At 33.6% G+C, this 24,282-nt stretch overlaps 1 pseudogene; it reads right to left on the reverse strand.

The window, feature by feature from the left end:
• LOC139889564 (uncharacterized) overlaps nt 1-24,282 on the reverse strand; it is a 141,016-nt pseudogene that overhangs the window by 44,199 nt on the left and 72,535 nt on the right.

Here is a 24,282-nt window from a genome sequence, read left to right on the forward strand (position 1 = left end):
TGGTTTTAACTGCGACTAAAGTTTTAAAATCGACAAACCAGTCATTAAACGGTAAAAACCCCCTTTATAATAATAATATTACTTATATATATATTTGTATTTTTATAAAAGTAAACTAATATAGCGTTAAGCTTTGTTTAAAGATTTCCCTGTGGAACGAACCGGACTTACTAAAAACTACACTACTGTACGATTAGGTACACTGCCTATAAGTGTTGTAGCAAGGTTTAAGTATATCCATTCTCTAAATAAATAAATATCTTGTGTAAAATTGTATCGTATTTAATAGTATTTCCTGTAAAAATATAAGCTATTTTATATACACCTCGCGAAACATCAAGTATTTTTGGCGCCGCTGCCGGGGACCAATCTAGCTTAAAAGCCGGAAGCGCAACGCTAAAAAAAAAAAGAATTTTTAGTTTACTTTTATTAAAATTCGTTTTTATAAAAATACGTTTTAAATATTCAAAAATATTAAAAGAAAAACAAAAATATAAATATTTTTTTTAAGAGTTTGGTAAATATTTAAGTTTTATAAAGTTTCTTTATTTCTATTTTTTTTAGATTGTAAAAATATAAGTTTTATTTAATTAATAAATATATTTTATATTTTACAGCAAAAAAAAATAAAAATTTAATCGGCCTGTACTGTAGCAGCCCACTCTGTGGCCCGAAACCCTAGCCCATGTGATCGCATGGCTGGGCCACTATGGACTCATGCGATCGCATGAGCCCATCTGACACGCCCTACTGAACCTGCCGACAGCATTAATTACGGATTATTATTAATTATTATTAATATTAAACCCTAATTAGGGTTAGTTATTATATTAATTAATTTTAGATATTAATTAATTTGTATTTTTAGTTTAATTAGTTTATTTAAATTGTAAAATTAATAGTTTTATAAAATAAATAATATAAAAATAATATTTTTATAAAAATTGTACTTTTTACAACTTTTTATATATTTTTATATTTTGTCCCTTTTTAATCGTTTTAACGTAATATTTGTATTTTTCGCTCATATTTAGTTTTAATTCATAGTTTTTGCCATAGTTATTTTTACTTCTAGATTTTTAGGCTTTGCCGTAGAATTCCTTAAGTGCTTTTTCTTTAGACTAAGATTTAAGTGCTTTAGAATTTTGCGACGCCTTTTTAAGTTTTAGTTTCTTTTTAAGTTATTTCCATTTGGGATTTAGTTTTTCCTGTAAGCTTTAATATTTTTAGACACCTTTTACTATGTATCAATTATCATTCCAATTAGTAATCTCAATTTGCGATTATAATTTTAAGTTAATTGTAGTAATAAGGTTAGGTTAGTCAAGTATTTTTAAGTTTTATAAGTTTCTTTTATTTTTCCGTCACCTTTTATTTTTCAACCATTTTTCTTTTTCGACCTTTTTCGACGAACTCTTTTTCTTTCTTATTTCTCGCTATTCTAGTTTTAGGACATAGATTTTTATTCTACTTCTTATCTAAATTTCTTAAAAATTACGAAAATTTATTTTAAGTGGTTAAATTGATAGACATCAAAATTTTCTGGTTCGTAGTAATAGTTGGATTTGTACGTGGACCGGGTTATTGGAGCCAAACAGTCCTCAATTATATTGAGACCAAACGAATCCTGCCCCTCTGCTGCATCTTTTGGCTATTCGAAACGTGGGCAAAATCAGAAAAGTCTATTGATTGGATAACTTATTATAATTTTTCTTTCCTTTTAAAAACTACTAGGATATTCAGTGAATGCACCGAGCAAGACGTTCACCACCTTTTGTACGTTCACCACCTGTAACTAGATCAAGACATTTAGCAAATATTACCACCGTTGATTTTTCTTTAGAAACGTCATCCAGTCGACCAAGTACTTCAGTTCAAATTTCCAATAATCCATTTTTTGAACCCGACCTCATAATTGAGAATCCGGAGAATATTCAGGAACGGTTCGTAGATCCTGAACCACTAAACTTTCCTCCGAAACCACCAATCATTCAAACAGAGATTGTTGAGGAACGAACCATTAAATCAGAATCCTCTAGTGATTCCGATTCAACAAATTCAATTATGGAGAATCTGGAACCTTTAAGTATGGAAGACCGAATGAGAGCTAAACGCACTGGCCAAGGTCACGCAATAACTCATCCAGACATTAATGCGCCAGATTATGAAATCAAAGGACAAATTCTACACATGGTGACTAATCAATGCCAATTTAGTGGTGCGCCGAAGGAAGATCCAAATGAACATTTACGTACCTTTAATAGGATCTGCACACTATTTAAAATCCGAGAAGTGGAGGATGAACAGATATATATCATGTTATTTCCCTGGACTTTAAAGGGAGAAGCCAAAGATTGGTTGGAATCGTTACCTGAAGGGGCGATTGATACATGGGATGTTTTAGTTGACAAATTTCTTAAACAATTCTTTCCTGCATCTAAAGCCGTAAGACTTCAAGCAGAAATTGTTACGTTTACACAGAAGCCAAATGAAACTCTATATGAGGCGTGGACTAGATATGGAAAGTTATTAAGAGGATGTCCGCAACATGGTTTAGACACTTGTCAAATAGTACAAATATTCTACCAAGGATGCGACATCACTACAAGGAAAGACATAGATATAGCAGCTGGTGGTTCTATTATGAAGAAAACCGAAACTGATGCTTACAAAATTATTGATAACACTGCTTCCCACTCACATGAGTGGCACCAAGAAAAAGATATCATTAGATCATCTAAAGCAGCTAGAGCCGATTCTAGCCATGACTTAGATTCCATTTCCGCAAAGATAGATGCTGTGGAGAGACGAATGGAAAAGATGACTAAGGATATTCACTCAATACGAATTAGTTGTGAGCAGTGTGGAGGACCACATTTGACAAAAGATTGTCTCAGTATTGAATTAACAATAGAACAAAGAGAGAATATTTCATACATAAACCAAAGGCCTGGAAATAATTATCAGAATAATTATCAACCGCCAAGACCGATTTACAATCAAAACCAAAATTATAACCGAAATATTCCATACAACAACCAACAAGGTCCTAGCAATCAACAAGTATCCAATAATACTTATAATCAGCAAAGACCTAATTTTCAAAACAAACCACCACAACAAACCGATGATAAAAAGCCGAATTTAGAAGATATGATGACGAAGCTAGTTGAAACTCAAACGCAGTTTTTCACATCTCAGAAACAAACCAATGAACAAAATGCTCAAGCATTTAGAAATCAACAAGCTTCTATTCAAAATCTGGAACAAGAAGTAAGTAACCTAGCAAGGTTAATAGGTGAAAGAAAACCGGGAAGTCTACCTAGTGATACAAATGCTAACCCCCGGAATGAAACAGCTAAAGCCATTACCACAAGAAGTGGTACAACACTTAAACCACCTGAAATACCTGTAACTTCTGATGAAGCTATTCCTACTCCACAAGAACCACAACCTGATCAAGATAAGGAAAAAGAACCGGTAGTTGAAAAGGTTAATGAAGATAACACAGTTAAGGATAAACCTTATGTTAAACCATACCAACCACCACTTCCTTACCCAAGTAAAATGAAGAAAGAAAAACTTGAAGCCGAGCAATCCAAATTCTTGAATATGTTTAAACAGATAAATGTAAATCTTCCTTTCATTAATGTGATTTCAGGAATGCCTAGATATGCTAAATTCTTGAAAGATCTAATCTCAAATAGAAAGAAAATGGAAGAACTCTCGGCTGTTACTATGAATGCTAATTGTTCAGCAGTGCTGTTGAATAAGATACCAGAAAAATTATCTGATCCAGGAAGTTTCACAATTCCATGTTTTCTGGGTAGTCTTAGTTCAATAGAAGCATTGGCAGACTTAGGTGCTAGTATAAATCTAATGCCGTATTCACTATACGCTAAACTAGACCTTGGAGAATTGAAACCAACCAGAATAAGCATACAACTAGCTGATAGATCAATAAAATATCCTAGAGGGATAATGGAGAACATGCTAGTTAAAGTTGGTACTTTAGTATTTCCAGTAGATTTTGTTGTTTTAGACATGGAAGAAGATTCTCAAGTTCCTCTCATATTAGGAAGACCATTCTTAAACACGGCTAAAGCAATGATAGACGTGTTTGGTAAGAAATTGACCCTAAGTATAGAGGATGAGAGTGTTACCTTTTCAGTTGATAGAGCAATGCAAAAACCGCAATCTGCAGATGATACATGTTATTATATTCAAACTATAGATGCACATGCAGAATTATTAGAAGAATTTCCAGAATTACAAGGAACAGGAGAATGTTCTTTAGGAGAAGGTAATGAACCAATTGATGAAGCTGAAATGTTAGCTACACTTATAGCTAATGGATATGAACCAACAACAGAAGAAATTCAAATGCTAAAAGAAGAAGACAGATATCGATATAAATCATCGATAGAAGAACCTTCGAAATTAGAGTTAAAGCCACTTCCAAACCATATGGAATACGCTTATTTACATGGTGAATCTGAATTGCCTGTAATAATATCGTCTTCTCTTACTGAAAATGAGAAATCACAACTCATTTCTGTGGTGAAAGCTCATAAACCAGCCATTGCATGGAAGATTCATGATATTAAAGGAATAAGTCCTTCGTATTGCACACATAAAATTCTTATGGAAGAAGGTCATAAAACGTATGTGCAACGCCAACGAAGACTAAATCCTAATATGCAAGATGTAGTTAAGAAAGAGATTATTAAACTGCTAGACAGGTCTAATTTATCCAATCTCTGATAGTCCATGGGTAAGCCCAGTTCAATGCGTGCCTAAGAAGGGTGGCATGACTGTCATTACAAATGAGAAAAATGAGCTTATTCCTACTAGGACTGTAACAGGATGGCGTGTGTGTATTGATTATAGAAAATTAAATGACGCCACCAGAAAAGATCACTTTCCCTTACCTTTTATAGATCAAATGTTGGAAAGATTAGCCGGAAATAGTTACTATTGTTTTCTAGATGGATTTTCCGGATATTTTCAAATTCCAATAGCACCCGAAGACCAAGAGAAAACCACATTCACGTGCCCTTATGGTACTTTTGCTTACAAACGCATGCCATTTGGACTTTGTAACGCCCCTGCAACCTTTCAAAGGTGTATGATGGCGATTTTTCACGACATGATAGAAGAATGCATGGAAGTTTTCATGGATGATTTTTCAGTCTTCGGTGATACATTTGAATCATGTCTAGTTAATCTGGAACGAATGCTTATTAGATGCGAACGATCAAATCTAGTACTTAATTGGGAAAAATGCCATTTCATGGTTAAAGAAGGCATCGTTCTTGGTCATAAAATTTCAATAGAAGGAATTGAAGTGGATAGAGCTAAAGTAGATGTAATTGCTAAACTTCCACATCCCACCAATGTTAGAGGAGTTAGGAGTTTTCTAGGGCATGCCGGTTTTTACCGACGTTTCATAAAAGATTTTTCTAAAATTGCCACTCCTATGAATAAACTCCTAGAAAAGGATGCTCCATTCATCTTTTCAGATGAGTGTATCAAATCTTTTATTATTCTTAAAGAAAAACTAACTACTGCGCCGATCATGATAACACCAAATTGGAATCTACCATTTGAACTAATGTGCGATGCAAGTGATTTTGCAATGGGAGCCGTTTTAGGACAAAGGATTGAAAAACGATTTCAACCTATATATTATGCTAGTAAGACGTTACAAGGAGCACAAACGAACTATACAACTACTGAGAAAGAACTCCTTGCTATTGTCTTTGCTTTTGACAAATTTCGATCATATCTCGTTCTAGCAAAAACGGTGGTCTATACCGACCATTCTGCTCTTAGATACCTATTTTCAAAACAAGATGCTAAACCAAGATTAATCCGTTGGATCTTACTCTTACAAGAGTTTGATATTGAAATCCGAGATAAAAGAGGAGCAGAAAATCTCGCCGCTGATCATCTTTCTCGTCTTGAAAATCCCGAATTAGAAGTTCTGAATGAATCGGCCATACAAGACAACTTTCCTGATGAATATCTATTGAAGATAGATTATAAAGAAATTCCATGGTTTGCAGACTATGCAAACTACTTAGTTTGTGGATTCCTTGAAAAAGGATTATCGTACCAAAAACGAAAGAAATTCTTCAGTGATATAAAACACTATTTCTGGGAAGATCCACATTTGTTTAAAAGTTGTCCAGATGGAATAATACGCCGATGTGTATTTGGAGATGAAGCTAGTAAAATATTAAACCATTGTCACACAGGACCAACAGGAGGGCATTATGGGCCTCAGCTAACAGCAAGAAAAGTTTATGATGCTGGATTCTATTGGCCTACAATTTACAAAGACGCACACCTTCTTTGCAAATCCTGTGATGCATATCAAAGGGCCGGAAAAATAAGTCAACGTGATGAAATGCCACAAAATATCATCCAAGTATGTTAAGTATTTGACATTTGGGGTATTGACTTTATGGGTCCATTTCCAAAATCTCATAATAATCTATATATACTCGTAGCCATTGATTATGTATCTAAATGGGCGGAACCACAAGCTCTCCCAACTAACGATGCACGAGTTGTAGTCAACTCTTTAAAACGTCTTTTTGCAAGGTTTGGAACACCGAAAGCTTTAATAAGTGATCGGGGAACTCATTTCTGTAATAATCAACTTGAGAAAGTACTTAAAAGATATGGAGTAACTCATAAAATCTCCACCGCATATCATCCACAAACAAGTGGACAAGTTGAAAATACAAACCGAGCTTTAAAACGTATTCTAGAGAAAACCGTAGGATCAAATCCGAAGGAATGGTCCATTAAATTGGAGGATGCACTCTGGGCTTTTAGAACAGCCTACAAAACTCCAATTGGAACCACACCTTTTAGACTTGTTTATGGAAAAGCATGTCATCTTCCAGTAGAAATTGAACACAAAGCGTTTTGGGCTTTGAAGACATGTAATCTTGATTTACATGAAGTCGGACGTCTACGATTAAGTCAACTAAACGAATTAGAAGAATTAAGACATGAAGCATACGAAAATTCGTTAATCTATAAAGAAAGAACGAAGAAATGGCATGATAAAAGAATCAGAAGTTCAAAAGAATTTAAAGAAGGAGACAGAGTTCTTCTTTTCAATTCGCGATTCAAGCTATTTCCTGGAAAATTGAAATCAAGATGGTCTGGACCATTCATAGTCAAAAGAGTTTTCCCATACGGAACGATAGAATTAATAAATTCAAATGGGATTGAATTTAAAGTTAATGGTCACAGAGTTAAACATTACATACATGGTCCGATGGAAGTCGACAACGAAGTTAATCGCAATTTCGACACCACAGCTAACTAAGTGTGGGGAGAATCAAGTCTTTAAAGGGGTTTATGTATTTCTGTCAGAGTTAGATTGTCTGTTTTCGTGTAGTTCTCGAAAATGGAACATGAATGGTCTTTCCCTAGCAGACCCTAAAGAACTAGTCTTCTCCCCCCATTCTGAATTTTTATTTTTTAAGGTTTTTACAAAATGAAGACTGCCTGTGAACTAAACCATGGTCTAATGCTACACGCTTTGATCACTAAACGTAATAATGACACACTTCCGAGTGAAATAGTATCAGTAATCAGAGAAAGAATGGACGGAGTTAGAAAAGAATCCAGATGCGAAGATAATAAGTTACAATTTGGTAAAGGAAAATCAAAATCCGCAGTAAAAAGAAGAGCACGACACCTAGAAAGAGGTCACAAATGCGGAAAATGGTCACATGGAGGTAAATGTTCAAATAATCAAACACCGAATTTGTTACTTTATGCAGAGATGGACCGTTCATATGTTTAGAAGAAAAGACACTAAATGCTCGAGGTTACGCCTATGTAGCCATGGAAAACCAATTAAACCGACTATCTTATGAATGGGATAGATCATATAACTAAGAAATCTATTTCACAGGTATGTTTGTACAGTTTTTTTTTATTTTTTTTATTTTTTTTAAACCTTTTGATAATAAACGCTAATTTGTTCGCTATAAAGTATTAAATTGGTATTAAATAAAATTAGGTTTGGCGACCGAAATTATTGATATCATTTAAAAATTTATTACATCACTGCGAAATTTAACGTTTATTCTTAAGGTATAAATATCTTTAATCAATCAACCCAAAATATTTCAAAAATTCGTCATGAGTTAAATTAGGTCTTGGAACCGAAATTACTTTACCGAAAAGAGGGGCGCATATTTTTGATAATATTTGATTGATTAAAGTGGGATAAAAAGCCAAAAAGATTTTTAATTTTATTTTTACTATGTTTTTAAAATTAATATTTAAATCTTAAATTAATATTGTAAACTTTGTAAAAACAATATATTTAAAATTATAAATATTTGAAAAATTAATATAAGTTTAGTGTGAATTTATAATATGAATTTTTAAATTAAGTTTGGTGTGAATTTTTAATTTTTAAAATAGGAATTTTTAATTTTATGCATTTCAAATTTTAAGTTTGGTGTGAATTTTTAATATTAATTTTGAATTTTATATTTACGTTGTGTGAATTTAAAAACAAAAATTTACTTTATCTCATTAAGTTAAAAATATGATTTTTAAAATTCGTCGTAAGTTGAAGACTAGGTCTTTGAACCGAAATTGCTTTACCCGAGGGAGGGACGAGAACTTTTATTATCATTATTTTTAATCTTATTGAATTAAAGTATGCCAAAAACATTAAAAAAAACCCAAAAATCTTTACTTTTAAAAACCGCGCTTTGATTTGACAAATTTTAAAATTTTGACGAGGGACAGACTAGGACAACGATCCGAAACGCCCTCGCTCCAAAGGAAACCAAATTTTTAAAATTTAATTAATTATAAGTTGTATAAAGTATAAGGTTTTATATATAAAAAAAAAAAAAATCAGAAATCACTGTAGCCGGCACCCCATGCGATCGCATGGGGTTTGCACTTGGAACCCATGCGATCGCATGGGGACCAAATGCAGGTCAGAAACAAATACAGCAGCGGGTCTGTTCTTCACACAAAACACACACATACACCCGAAAAAACTCTCAAATCTTCACCAAATTTCTCCAAAATTCACCGTAATTCGTCATTTTTCTTGCTCTAATCATGCCTAGATTCTCATTCTTCATCAAATTGGTAAAAATTACACCCCTAAACTCTATAAATTCCTAGTTTTTGTGATAATTACCAATTTTTTTTACCTAATGCAATTTTGTTAATTTCTAGTGTAATTAGTGTTAAATTGTTAGTATTTTATGCATGTATAACCTAGATTGATGCTATTTAACATGATTTGAAGCCAAAAACTTCAAAATTTTTAGAAATCTAGGGTTTGTGTTCTTGGGCAATTTGGGGCTTTTTGATATAAACAGGTTATGGCCGATTTTTGTCATGAATTATTGCTAAATTGAGTAGTGTAACATGTTTAGATAGTTAAATGATCCAAACAATGATCCTAAACATGATTTTTGGAGATTAAAGTGGACTTTTTAAGTCCAAAATTCATGAACTTGATTAATTTGATATATTTGCCATTTGAGACTTGTTTAATTATTAGTAATGAATATTTTGACATGTTATTTGAGTTAAATGCTTATGAATTTTGTATACATTTTCATATGTGCTTATTTGAAAAGTGTAGAATTGTGAAAAATTGTGAAAATGTGTATAAGTTTAATTTTGATTTAACATGTTATAGTGATTGTTTTAAGTTGTTATTTTGCTAACACTAATGCATATTTGGATGCACAAATTTTGTGTTTAATGTGTTTTACAGAGAGCCGATACTGGAGGTTCAGGAGCATCATCATCTAGACGATCAGCACCAGCACCAGCACCAGAACCAGAACCAGAAATGCAACACGAACAAGAACCACAACAGGAACAACAACAGCCTGATCAGCACATACCTTATTATGATCCGGTACAGTTTGTTGATGAATTCATAGTATTCACAATGAGGCCGCCAGTAGAATTCCCAACGATTCCTGAGCACACTCTACATCCTAATCTGAGATTTGATAGAAGATGGAGAGATTACGAGACATATCAAAGGAACAAATTCAAATTGGTAACAAAAAATGTAGAGGTGCCAAGGGTAATTAATTGGGCCTCTTTGGAAACGGTCCATCTAGCTGACCGTGTTAGACAGCTTTTAGTTCAAAGGTATGGCAGTTCTTCTTTTACAGATTGGGAACGTCTTTTCACCATTCGTAGACCTGTATATAAGGAATGGTGTGTTGAGTTGATGAGTACTGTATCACTTGATACAAATATAGTTAGGATAGATGATAGAAGATTTCTTAGGTTTATCCTTGGCGGTAGGATGTATAGAATGTCCATGCTGGACATGGCCAGGGCCTTACAATATATACTCCTGGTGAGTTGCTATTACCCGATTGTACAAACTTGATTCATTATGGTGAACGGGTAGATAGTAACTTTGACGCTGACTCCATTTGGAGGCGTATGTCACATTTTGATGTTTTTACACGAGCAGGAGGACACTCCTATACACATATTGACAGAGCCGAGCTTCGTATTATTCATAGATTTTTGGCTAACTCGATTACACAAAGAGGTCATAATAAAGAAAAAATTACCTTATATGATTTATTCTACCTAAAGTGTATTCGGGATCCTAGAAGCTTTGTCAATATCCCTTACTGTGTTGCTTTTTATTTATCTAAAATGGTAGAGGGAATGCAGGACGGGAGTATAATAGGAGGAGGTATTTTTGTTACTCTCATTGGAGAGTATTTAGGTGTTGATAGGAACCAAGGGGGTCCATTACAGATTTGTAGAGAATAGGTTGAGCCCTTAGGATTGAAAGTTTATGTGGGTGCTAAGGTATTGAAAAGTAGACGTAACCAGGCAGTACCCTATAAGGGATCTCATCCTCAGGTAGAGAGAGGCTCAGACGAGGAAATGGAGGAGGCGGAAGACATTAGGGATGTCTTTGAAGATGCTATTCTTGACGTCCACGTTCGTATAGATGAGGAAGCAATGACGAACGCGGCCAGACATAGTATGTATGAGCAGTGGAACTCCGAGCGAGTATACGAGGATTATAGGCGACGCCAACACGATAGCTGGTTAGTTCATCAGCACCAAATCATGAGCCAGCTATCATATCAGGTACCAAATAACTATGTACCTACTCGACCTGCTCATTTTCCGCCACATAGCCCCGATATCCGACCACCCTTTAACCGGTATGACTATGACCAAGCCTATCAGAACACCTATAACCAACAATGGAACCCACCCGATGAGACTGATTTAGTTCCATTTGGTTATTTTTATGATTTTTATGTTTTTATCTTTTAACTTTTTCATGTTTTAAACTTATGTTATTGGATATATTTGTGTAATTTTTATTATTTTATTATTATTGTGTACTAATATTTCATATTTAGAATTTGAAAGTGGGATATTAAGTCCCATTTCAAATTGCCATGCATGATTATATTTGTATGTATGTATATTGTCGATTGTACAAAACAGGATAAAACAGCGCATTTTCAAAGACTGGCATTAAGTTCAGCAAAAGCTACTAATTTTGACGACAAGATGACAAATAAATGTGATGTAACAACAGACGAAATGAACAAATGATATGCACCATTTATCATTCAGCAAACAAACGCCAATATGTTTGGAAACTTTGGTAAAATTTAATCATTTCTACGCTAATCACCCTCACTAATTTAAATTGTACTGATTTCTTGCAAATGAGGGCATTGCAAGATCTTAAGTGTGGGAAGGGGTTAAATTCTTTCGGATTTTTAAAATTTTTATCTTTATACACTTGGTTACCATTAAAAATACTAGTAACGTAGTAGTTGTATTAGAATCTAGTGCTCTCTAATAAAGAACAGCCCTAGTCTTATATACTGACTACCCAATTCTAGTAAAATTTTTCAAAATTTTCAATTAAATGAACTCAAAATCATGTTTATACATATTTATGAACGATAAAACTAGGTGTTAACACCGAAATTATTGTAACCTCGGAAAGGACATAAATTGAGAAACAAACTAAAATGTTAAAATTCATTCAAAATGGAATAGAGGACGATAAAAAGGAAAATAAAAGCCAAGTGTGGGAAAATTTACCAAGTTATCTTAAACATATGTCAAATATATCTGTGACAAATAACTGAAAATACTTTTGCTTTGAACTAAACTAAAACTGTTTTACCCGATGAAAGAAAAGAAAAGATGGATCTACACGATGAATCAATTCCATCATTAAAAGGAAGTAAAGTCTTCCGAAAAAGACACGCGCTTCTTGATTTAGGTCAAGAAGTTGTCGTCCAGACCAGCTGTAGGTTGACGAAAAATCTAGAAAAGTCATCACTAAAATCAGCAGGAAATCCACGGACCTCAGCATTAAACAGGGTCGCTAAGTGGTCAGATTTATCCAAACCATGAGAAGGATTTATCTCGTAAAATGGGGGGGCACCGTGCAAATTAGCTGGATAAGACTAATGAATCAGAACCCCAGAAAGGATAATCTCCTTAAAGATTAAAAATCAGCTTTTAAGCCTGATATTACTCAATCCTAGAGATTGACCTTAAAGATTGAGAATTCAAACTCATGGAATTCAATGATATCTAAACTCGAGCTTGAACGAGAAAATATTTTGATCAAAATTACAAACCGATTTGTTTTCTGAAAACCCTATTTCCAATGCGTTCATTATCATTGAACGTAAAATCCTAGGAATTCACCTAGAATTCATTAGGTCACCTGAACCAAATCGGGTGTCAACCGTAAGAACGGTGGTTGCATAGCATGGTCAAAGACAGGACCTTGTGCCAGACCGAAAAATCATAAGGGTGAGCTTTACTATTGCTCCTACCAAGGATAGTAATTGCGTCCGACACGTTATAGACCATAATTAAAAGCATGTCAGGGGACATTTCCTTAACAGTTACTTGTTCAACGCTTTCCTTTACAACCGGACGGTAGTTTACCGAAAGGTAATATACGGGACAAGTAAACTGGACGTGTTGCTTTCCTAATACAAGGTTAGCAAGTGGGTGACACAAAACCGCAAGTTTTGAGCTAAAATTTTCAAATCTAAAACCCACCAAACCCACAAAAATATTTTGCAAACACCGGTGAAGGGTTAATCCGGAAAACTTATCTAGGGTAAAAACTAGATTTAATTTTCAAAAGATCAAATGTTTTCATAAAGATCCAATTTCCTTAAGGATCTACATTTTCATAGTCATGTGGGACTGTAAACCGCCTTTCAAATGTGCACTTTGCTTTGGAAACCGAAAGTAAATCGGCTATTTGATTGCAAGTGTCGTTGACCTAAACCCGAGGCAACTGTGGATGACACACCCACCTTTAACCATGGTTCTATCGTTACTATCATTGTTTATACCGCCGTATAGAAATCACTAATGTACAAAGTGTGAAGAATAAAGAAGTGATTCTAGTATTTCAAGACGATATTGCTTGAGGACAAGCAACACTCAAGTGTGAGAATATTTGATAATGCTAAAAACGAACATATATTTCATAGCATTATTCCTCAAGAAAGACAAGCTTTTAGTTGCAATTGTTCTATTTACAAGTGATATTCGTTTAAATAATAAAAGGTGAAGACAAAAGACAGATTCGACGAATTGAAGACGCAAACGACCAAAAAGCTCAAAAGTACAAAATACAATCCAAGAGGTTCCAATTATTGATAAGAAACGTCTCGAAATTACAAGAGTACAAGATTCAAAACGCAAAGTACAAGATATTAAATTGTACGCAAGGACGTTCGAAAATCCGGAACCGGGACCAGAGTCAACTCTCAACGCTCGACGCAACGGACTAAAAATTACAAGTCAACTATGCACATAAATATAATATAATATTTAAATAATTCTTATAATTATTTAATATATTATATTATTTATAAAACCGTCGGCAGAAGAAAACAACCAAATATGAGCCTCCCCAGCTGGCCATGCGATCGCATGGCCTGGAAGGCATAAATCCATGCGATCGCATGAGCCCTAGTTCTAGCCCACATGCCTATAAAAATCGAGCTTTGGTGCACCAAAAATATCCATCTATCTTTCTCTTCTCTCCATATATACATAATATATTTATAATTTATATTTTAATTTTAATTTTAATTATAATTCTAATAATAAGGGTATGTTAGCGAATGTTGTAAGGGTGTAAGTCGAAATTCTGTCCGTGTAACGCTACGCTATTTTTAATCATTGTAAGTTATGTTCAACCTTTTTAATTTAATGTCTCGTAGCTAAGTTATTATTATGCTTATTTAAAACGAAGTAATCATGATGTTGGGCTAATTACTAAAATTGGGTAATTGGGCTTTGTACCATAATTGGAGTTTGGACAAAAGAACGACACTTGTGGAATTTAGACTATGGGCTATTAATGGGCTTTATATTTGTTTAACTAAATGATAGTTTGTTAATATTAATATAAAGATTTACAATTGGGCGTCCCTATAAGTTACCATATACACTCGATCGGACACGATGGGCGGGGTATTTATATGTACGAATAATCGTTCATTTAACCGGACACGGGAATGGATTAATAGCCACTAGAATAATTAAAACAGGGGTGAAATTATGTACAAGGACACTTGGTATAATTGATAACAAAATATTAAAACCTTGGGTTACACTCAGTCGACATCCTGGTGTAATTATTAAACAAAGTATTAAAATCTTGTTACAGTTTAAGTCCCCAATTAGTTGGAATATTTAACTTCGGGTATAAGGATAATTTGACGAGGACACTCGCACTTTATATTTATGACTGATGGACTGTTATGGACAAAAACCAGACGGACATATTAAATAATCCAGGACAAAGGACAATTAACCCATGGGCATAAAACTAAAATCAACACGTCAAACATCATGATTACGGAAGTTTAAATAAGCATAATTCTTTTATTTCATATTTAATTTCCTTTATTTTATATTTAATTGCACTTCTAATTATCGAATTTTTATTGTTATTGTATTTAATTGCACTTTTAATTATCGTACTTTTTAATTATCGCAAGTTTATTTTATCGCATTTTTATTAATCTCAATTTCATTATCGTTATTTACTTTACGCTTTAATTTAAGTCTTGTATTTATTTTTTTATTTTACATTTGGTTTTAACTGCGACTAAAGTTTTAAAATCGACAAACCAGTCATTAAACGGTAAAAACCCCCCTTTATAATAATAATATTACTTATATATATATTTGTATTTTTATAAAAGTAAACTAATATAGCGTTAAGCTTTGTTTAAAGATTTCCCTGTGGAACGAACCGGACTTACTAAAAACTACACTACTGTACGATTAGGTACACTGCCTATAAGTGTTGTAGCAAGGTTTAAGTATATTCATTCTCTAAATAAATAAATATCTTGTGTAAAATTGTATCGTATTTAATAGTATTTCCTGTAAAAATATAAGCTATTTTATATACACCTCGCGAAACATCAAGATATCATTGAATTCCAGGAGTTTGTAATTCTCAATCTTTAAGGTCAATCTCAAGGATTGAGTAATATCAGACTTAAAAGCTGATTTTTGATCTTTTAAGGAGATTATCCTCTCTGGGGATCTGATTCATTAGTCTTATCCAGCTAATTTGCATGGTGCCCCCCATTTTACGAGATAAATCCTTCTCATGGTTAGGATAAATCTGACCACTTGGCGACCCTGTTTAATGCTGAGGTCCGTGGATTTCCTGTTGATTTTAGTGATGACTTTTCTAGATTTTTCGTCAACCTACAGCTGGTCTGGACGACAACTTCCTGACTTAAATCAAGAAGCGCGTGTCTTTTTCGGAAGACTTTACTTTCCTTTTAATGATGGAATTGATTCATCGTGTAGATCCATCTTTCTTACAGTAAATCAGGTAAAACTTTTTAGTTTAGTCCAAAGCAAAAGTATTTTCAGTTATTTGTACAAAAATATGTGATATATGTTTTGAATAACTTGGAGAATTTTCCCACACTTGGCTTTTATTTTCCTTTTTATTGTCCTCTATTCCATTTTAAATGAATTTTAACATTTTGGTTTGTTTCTCAATTTATGTCCTTTCTGAGGTAACAATAATTTCGGTGTTAAAACCTAGTTTTATCGTTCATAAATATGTATAAACATGATTTTGAGTTCATTTAATTGAAAATTTTGAAAAATTTTACTAGAATTGGGTAGTCAGTATATAAGACTAGGGCTGTTCTTTATTATCAGAGAGCACTAGATTCTAATACAACTACTACTTTACTAGTATTTCTAATGGTAACCAAGTGTTTAAGATAAAAATTTTAAAATCCGAAAGAATTTAACCCCTTCCCACACTTAAGATCTTGCAATGCCCTCATTTGCAAGAAATCAGTAACAATTTAAATTATTGAGGGTGATTTGTGTGAAAATGATTAAATTTTACCAAAGTTTCCAAATATATTGGCGTTTGTTTGCTGAATGATAAATGGTGCACATCATTTGTTCATTCCGTCTTGTTGTTATTTCACATATATTTTGCATCTTGTCGTCAAAATTAGTTGCTTTTGCTGAACTTAATGCCAGTCTTTGAAAATGCGTTGTTTTACCCTGTTGTGTACATAAGATAAACTGCAAACATATATACATATTTTTGAAGTTTGGTATATTACCCCACATTCAAAAATTATTAAAATCTAAGAATAAAAGTTAGAAAATTATAAAAACTATTAAAATATTAACATAAGTATTAAACGTATCAACATTACAAATTACAAAATAAATAAAACTAAGTAGACTAGGGATGATACTGATACCAATAGGGGTTCCATGCATAACCATAGGTGCTATAAAATGCTTCGGCAGGGTTATACGTAGGATACGGTGGTTGCATCTCTATAGACCAGGGAGGGAATATGGGTTTTGGAGTAGGAATATAGTTTCTACCTATATGTTGGCAATGAGCTATGATTTGGTTTTGATGAACTTGCCAATCTTCAAATGCTCTCTGTCTAGCATTTTCGTACTCCTGTGAAGCTATAAACCTTTGCATTTCTTGCATTTCATTTCCCCCTCCTACATTACCTTGCTGTTGGTTTCTCTCAACCTGTGGATGTCTACCATGGTATTGTACTGCGGCGTTATTTCGCCTCTTCAAAACTTTCGCACCATGGTATACATTTAAACCTATTGTATCGCGGGGTTCTGGTTCTTCGACTAATAATCCCCCCCGACTTATATCCACACCGAGATATTCAGCAATCAAAGTAATAAAAATACCACCTCCTATTATGCTATGCGGTCTCATCCCCCTAACCATAGCTGATAAATAATAACCCACACAATAAGGTATACTTACAGCACTTTGTGGGTCTCGAATACACATATGATAAAACAAATCCTGTTCATTTACCTTTTCCTTGTTCTTACCTCTTTGTGTAATCGAATTAGCTAAAAACCTATGAATCACTCTTAATTCAGCTCTATCTATATCCAAATAAGAGTAATTTCCCCCTTTGAATCGGTGATGGCTTGTCATTTGACTCCATACACCATGTGTATCAAAATTTTCATCTATCTTTCTACCATTTAGTATCAACCCTCTACAATCGGCAGATGCTAACTCCTCAGGCGTATATATACGTAAAGCCTGAGCCATGTCTAGTAAAGACATGTGGCGCATCGAACCTCCTAACAAAAATCTAATAAAAGATCGATCGGTTAAACTAGCTACCCGATCATTTAATTCTATACTACACAACAATTCTTCACACCATACTTTATATACAGGTCTACGCATGGTGAATAAACGTACCCAGTCATTAAAAGTAGAATTACCATACCTCTGTGCAAGTAATTCCCTAATTGGCCCGGCCAATTCTACAGCTTCTAATGGTCCCCATTCTATGACCCTAGGTACCTCAACAACTTTAGAATGAAGAGTATGCAAACCCCTTTGATATTTTGGATAATCTATCCAAAGTTTGTCAAATCTCAGGTTCGGGTGCAAATCTTCCAAGTGCATATCAGAAAATGTCATGACTGGATGAGGTATATCCTGCTTGTAGTAGCTATCCACCTCCTGTTGTTCCGCATTCTCAGCAGGAGCATTGCGAGCTTGGGATGAAGATTCACCCCTTTCAGTCTGCAAAACACATCAAACACAATTTTTGTGCATCCAAATATGCATTAGTGTCAGCAAAATCATCAATCAAAATAATTACAATGACATGATCAATTTATATCAAACTTAAGCTCATTTTCACATTTTTATCAAATCTACACTTTTTCAAATAAGCATATACGAAAATGTTCGCCAAGTTCATAAGCATTCAACTCAAATAACATGTCAAAATAATCATTACTAGCAATTAAACAAGTTTCAAATGGCATTATCTCTCAAAATTCAAGTTCATGAATTTTAGACTTGAAAAAGTCCACTTTAATTCTCAAAATCATGTTTAGGCTCAAAGTTTGGATCATTTACCTACCTAAACATGTTACACTACTTAATTTAACAACAATTCATGACAAAAATCGGCCATAACCTGTTTATATCAAAAAGCCCCAAATTTGCTCAAGAACACAAACCCTAGATTACTCAAAATTTAAAGTTTAAGGCTTCTAATCATGTTAAATAGCATCAATCTAGGTTATACAAGCATAATACATAAACAATTTAAGCATAATTACACTAAAAAGCATCAAAATCAAATTGGGGAAAAAATTGCTCAAGAACACTAATTTTCAGATTAAATGGTGTTTAGGTGCAGAAATTTACCGTTTTCCTTGAGTAATTCCTTGATAGCATCCTTCTCAACATGATTTTAGTAAAAGATTTGATGATTAACGGTTAAAAATTGTGATTTTGGGGGTGTTTTTGCGTATTTTTTCGGAGTATTTTCGCAGTGTTTTCTGTTTTTTTGGTGTGGACTGATCAGTTCTGCGTTTATATTTTTTTTCTGTATTTTGGTCCTCCCGCGAGTCGCGGGGTTTAAACCTTCAAACTCCGCGAGTCGCGGAGTTTGTTAATTTTTTTTTTTTGTTTTTTTTTAACATCTTATACTAATTAAAACAATTAAGTAATTAATTTTAAAATTTTGTTTCCCTTGTTATTTAGGACGAAGTCGTTTCGGATCGATGTCCTAGTCCGTCCTTCGACAAAATTTTAAAATTTGTCTTTTTGTAGCGATTGTTTTAAAAGCTAAGATTTTTGGGTTTTTTAATGTTTTTGGCATACTTTAATTCAATAAGTTTAAAAAAAATAATGATAATAAAAGTTCTCGTCCCTCCCTCGGGTAAAGCAATTTCGGTTCAACGACCTAGTCTTCAACTTACGACGAATTTTAAAAATCATATTTTTAACTTAATGAGATAAAGTAAATTTTTGTTTTTAAATTCACACAATTTAAATATAAAATTCAAAATTAATATTAAAAATTCACACTAAACTTTAAAATTTGAAATGCATAAAATTAAAAATTCATATTTTAAAAATTAAAAATTCACACCAAACTTAATTTAAAAATTCATATTATAAATTCACACCAAACTTATATTAATTTTTCAAATATTTACAATTTTAAATATATTGTTTTTACAAAGTTTACAATATTAATTTAAGATTTAAATATTAATTTTAAAAATATGGTAAAAATAAAATTAAAAATCTTTTTTCGCTTTTTATCCCACTTTAATCAATCAAATATTATCAAAAATATGCGCCCCTTTTTTCGGTAAAGTAATTTCGGTTCCAAGACCTAATTTAACTCATGACGAATTTTTGAAATATTTTGGGTTGATTGATTAAAGATATTTATACCTTAAGAATAAACGTTAAATTTCGCAGTGATGTAATAAATTTTTGAATGATATCAATAATTTCGGTCGCCAAACCTAATTTTATTCAATACCAATTTAATACTTTATAGCGAACAAATTAGCGTTTATTATCAAAAGGTTAAAAATAAAAATAAAATTAAAAATAAAGATTGTACAGACTTACTTGTGAGATAGTATTCTTAGTTATATGATCTATCCCATTCATAAGATAGTCGGTTTAATTGGTTTTTCATAGCTACATAGGCGTAACCTCGAGCATTCAGTGTCTTTTCTTCTAAACATATGAACGGTCCGTCTCTGCATAAAGTAACAAATTCGGTATTTGAATAGGTTTGATTATTTGAACATTTACCTCCATGTGACCATTTTCCGCATTTGTGACATCTTTCTAGGTGTCGTGCTCTTCTTTTTGCTGCGGATTTTGATTTTCCTTTACCAAATTGTAACTTATTATCTTCGCATCTGGATTCTTTTCTAACTCCGTCCATTCTTTCTCTGATTACTGATACTATTTCACTCAGAAGTGTGTCATTATTACGTTTAGTGATCAAAGCGTGTAGCATTAGACCATGGTTTAGTTCACAGGCAGTCTTCATTTCCTAAAAAAAATAAAAATTCAGAATGGGGGGAGAAGACTAGTTCTTTAGGGTCTGCTAGGGAAAGACCATTCGGGTTCTATTTTCGAGAACTACATGAAAATAGACAATCTAACTCTAACAGAAATACATATTATCCTTTAAAGACTTGATTCTCCCCACACTTAGTTAGCTGTGGTGTCGAAATTGTGATTAACTTCGTTGTCGACTTCCATCGGACTATCTATGTAGTGTTTAACTCTGTGACCATTAACTTTAAATTCAATCCCATTTGAATTTATCAATTCTACTATTCCGTATGGGAAAACTCTTTTGACTATGAATGGTCCAGACCATCTTGATTTCAATTTTCCAGGAAATAGCTTGAATCGTAAATTGAAAAGAAGAACTCTGTCTCCTTCTTTAAATTCTTTTGAACTTCTGATTCTTTTATCATGCCATTTCTTCGTTCTCTCTTTATAGATTAACGAATTTTCGTATGCTTCATGTCTTAATTCTTCTAATTCGTTTAGTTGACTTAATCGTAGACGTCCGGCTTCATGTAAATCAAGATTACATGTCTTCAAAGCCCAAAATGCTTTGTGTTCAATTTCTACTGGAAGATGACATGCTTTTCCATAAACAAGTCTAAAAGGTGTGGTTCCAATTGGAGTTTTGTAGGCTGTTCTAAAAGCCCAGAGTGCATCCTCCAATTTAATGGACCATTCCTTCGGATTTGATCCTACGGTTTTCTCTAGAATACGTTTTAAAGCTCGGTTGGTATTTTCAACTTGTCCACTTGTTTGTGGATGATATGCGGTGGAGATTTTATGAGTTACTCCATATCTTTTAAGAACTTTCTCAAGTTGATTATTACAGAAATGAGTACCCCGATCACTTATTAAAGCTTTCGGTGTTCCAAACCTTGCAAAAAGACGTTTTAAAAAGTTGACTACAACTCGTGCATCGTTAGTTGGGAGAGCTTGTGCTTCTGCCCATTTAGATACATAATCAATGGCTACGAGTATATATAGATTATTATGAGATTTTGGAAATGGACCCATAAAGTCAATACCCCAAATGTCAAATACTTCACATACTTGGATGACATTTTGTGGCATTTCATCATGTTGACTTATTTTTCCGGCCCTTTGACAAGCATCACAGGATTTGCAAAGAAGGTGTGCGTCTTTGTAAATTGTAGGCCAATAGAATCCAGCATCATAAACTTTTCTTGCTGTTAGTTGAGGCCCATAATGCCCTCCTGTTGGTCCTGTGTGACAATGGTTTAATATTTTACTAGCTTCATCTCCAAATACACATCGGCGTATTATTCCATCGGGACAACTTTTAAACAGATGTGGATCTTCCCAAAAATAGTGTTTTATATCACTGAAGAATTTCTTTCGTTTTTGGTACGATAATCCTTTTTCAAGGAATCCACAAACTAAGTAGTTTGCATAGTCTGCAAACCATGGGATTTCATTATAATCTATCTTCAATAGATATTCATCAGGAAAGTTGTCTTGTATGGCCGATTCATTTAGAACTTCTAATTCGGGATTTTCAAGACGAGAAAGATGATCAGCGGCGAGATTTTCTGCTCCTCTTTTATCTCGGATTTCATTATCAAACTCTTGTAAGAGTAAGATCCAACGGATTAATCTTGGTTTAGCATCTTGTTTCGAAAATAGGTATCTAAGAGCAGAATGGTCGGTATAGACCACCGTTTTTGCTAGAACGAGATATGATCGAAATTTGTCAAAAGCAAAGACAATAGCAAGGAGTTCTTTTTAGTAGTTGTATAGTTCGTTTGTGCTCCTTGTAACGTCTTATTAGCATAATATATAGGTTGAAATCGTTTTTCAATCCTTTGTCCTAAAACGGCTCCCATTGCAAAATCACTTGCATCGCACATTAGTTCAAATGGTAGATTCCAATTTGGTGTTATCATGATCGGTGCATTAGTGAGTTTCTCTTTAAGAATATTAAAAGATTTGATACACTCATCAGAAAAGATGAATGGAGCATCCTTTTCTAGGAGTTTATTCATAGGAGTGGCAATTTTAGAAAAATCTTTTATGAAACGTCGGTAAAAACCGGCATGCCCTAGAAAACTCCTAACTCCTCTAACATTGGTGGGATGTGGAAGTTTAGCAATTACATCTACTTTAGCTCTATCCACTTCAATTCCTTCTTTTGAAATTTTATGTCCAAGAACGATGCCTTCTTTAACCATGAAATGGCATTTCTCCCAATTAAGTACTAGATTTGATTGTTAGCATCTAATAAACATTCGTTCAAGATTAGCTAGACATGTTTCAAATGTATCACCGAAGACCGAAAAGTCATCCATGAAAACTTCCATGCATTCTTCTATCATGTCGTGAAAAATCGCCATCATACACCTTTAAAAGGTTGCAGGAGCGTTGCAAAGTCCAAATGGCATGCGTTTGTAAGCAAAAGTACCATAAGGGCATGTGAATGTGGTTTTCTCTTGGTCCTCGGGTGCTATTGGAATTTGAAAATATCCGGAAAATCCATCTAGAAAACAATAGTAACTATTTCCGGCTAATCTTTCTAACATTTGATCAATGAAAGGTAAGGGAAAGTGATCTTTTCTGGTGGAGTCATTTAATTTTCTATAATCAATACATACACGCCATCCTGTTACAGTCCTAGTAGGAATAAGCTCATTTTTCTCATTTGTAATGACAGTCATGCCACCCTTCTTAGGCACACATTGAACTGGGCTTACTCATGGACTATCAGAGATTGGATAAATTAGACCTGCATCTAGCAGTTTAATAATCTCTTTCTTAACTACATCTTGCATATTAGGATTTAGTCTTCGTTGGCGTTGCACATACGTTTTATGACCTTCTTCCATAAGGATTTTATGTGTGCAATACGAAGGACTTATTCCTTTAATATCATGAATCTTCCATGCAATGGCTGGTTTATGAGCTTTCAACACAGAAATGAGTTGTGATTTCTCATTTTCAGTAAGAGAAGACGATATTATTACAGGTAATTCAGATTCACCATGTAAATAAGCGTATTCCAAATGGTTTGGAAGTGGCTTTAACTCTAATTTCGGAGGTTCTTCTATCGATGATTTGTATCGATATCTGTCTTCTTCTTTTAGCATTTGAATTTCTTCTGTTGTTGGTTCATATCCATTAGCTATAAGTGTAGCTAACATTTCAGCTTCATCAATTGGTTCATTACCTTCTCCTAAAGAACATTCTCCTGTTCCTTGTAATTCTGGAAATTCTTCTAACAATTCTGCATGTGCATCTATAGTTTGAATATAATAACATGTATCATCTGCAGATTGTGGTTGTTGCATTGCTCTATCAACTGAAAAGGTAACACTCTCATCCTCTATACTTAGGGTCAATTTCTTACCGAACACGTCTATCATTGCTTTAGCCGTGTTTAAGAATGGTCTTCCTAATATGAGAGGAACTTGAGAATCTTCTTCCATGTCCAGAACAACAAAATCTACTGGAAATACTAAAGTACCAACTTTAACTAGCATGTTCTCCATTATCCCTCTAGGATATTTTATTGATCTATCTGCTAGTTGTATGCTTATTCTGGTTGGTTTCAATTCTCCAAGGTCTAGTTTAGCGTATAGTGAATACGGCATTAGATTTATACTAGCACCTAAATCTGCCAATGCTTCTATTGAACTAAGACTACCCAGAAAACATGGAATTGTGAAACTTCCTGGATCAGATAGTTTTTCTGGTATCTTATTCAACAGCACTGCTGAACAATTAGCATTCATGGTAACAGCCGAGAGTTCTTCCATTTTCTTTCTATTTGAGATTAGATCTTTCAA

This window comes from Rutidosis leptorrhynchoides, chromosome 2 (assembly GCF_046630445.1).
Source record: "Rutidosis leptorrhynchoides isolate AG116_Rl617_1_P2 chromosome 2, CSIRO_AGI_Rlap_v1, whole genome shotgun sequence".
NCBI lineage: Eukaryota > Viridiplantae > Streptophyta > Magnoliopsida > Asterales > Asteraceae > Rutidosis > Rutidosis leptorrhynchoides.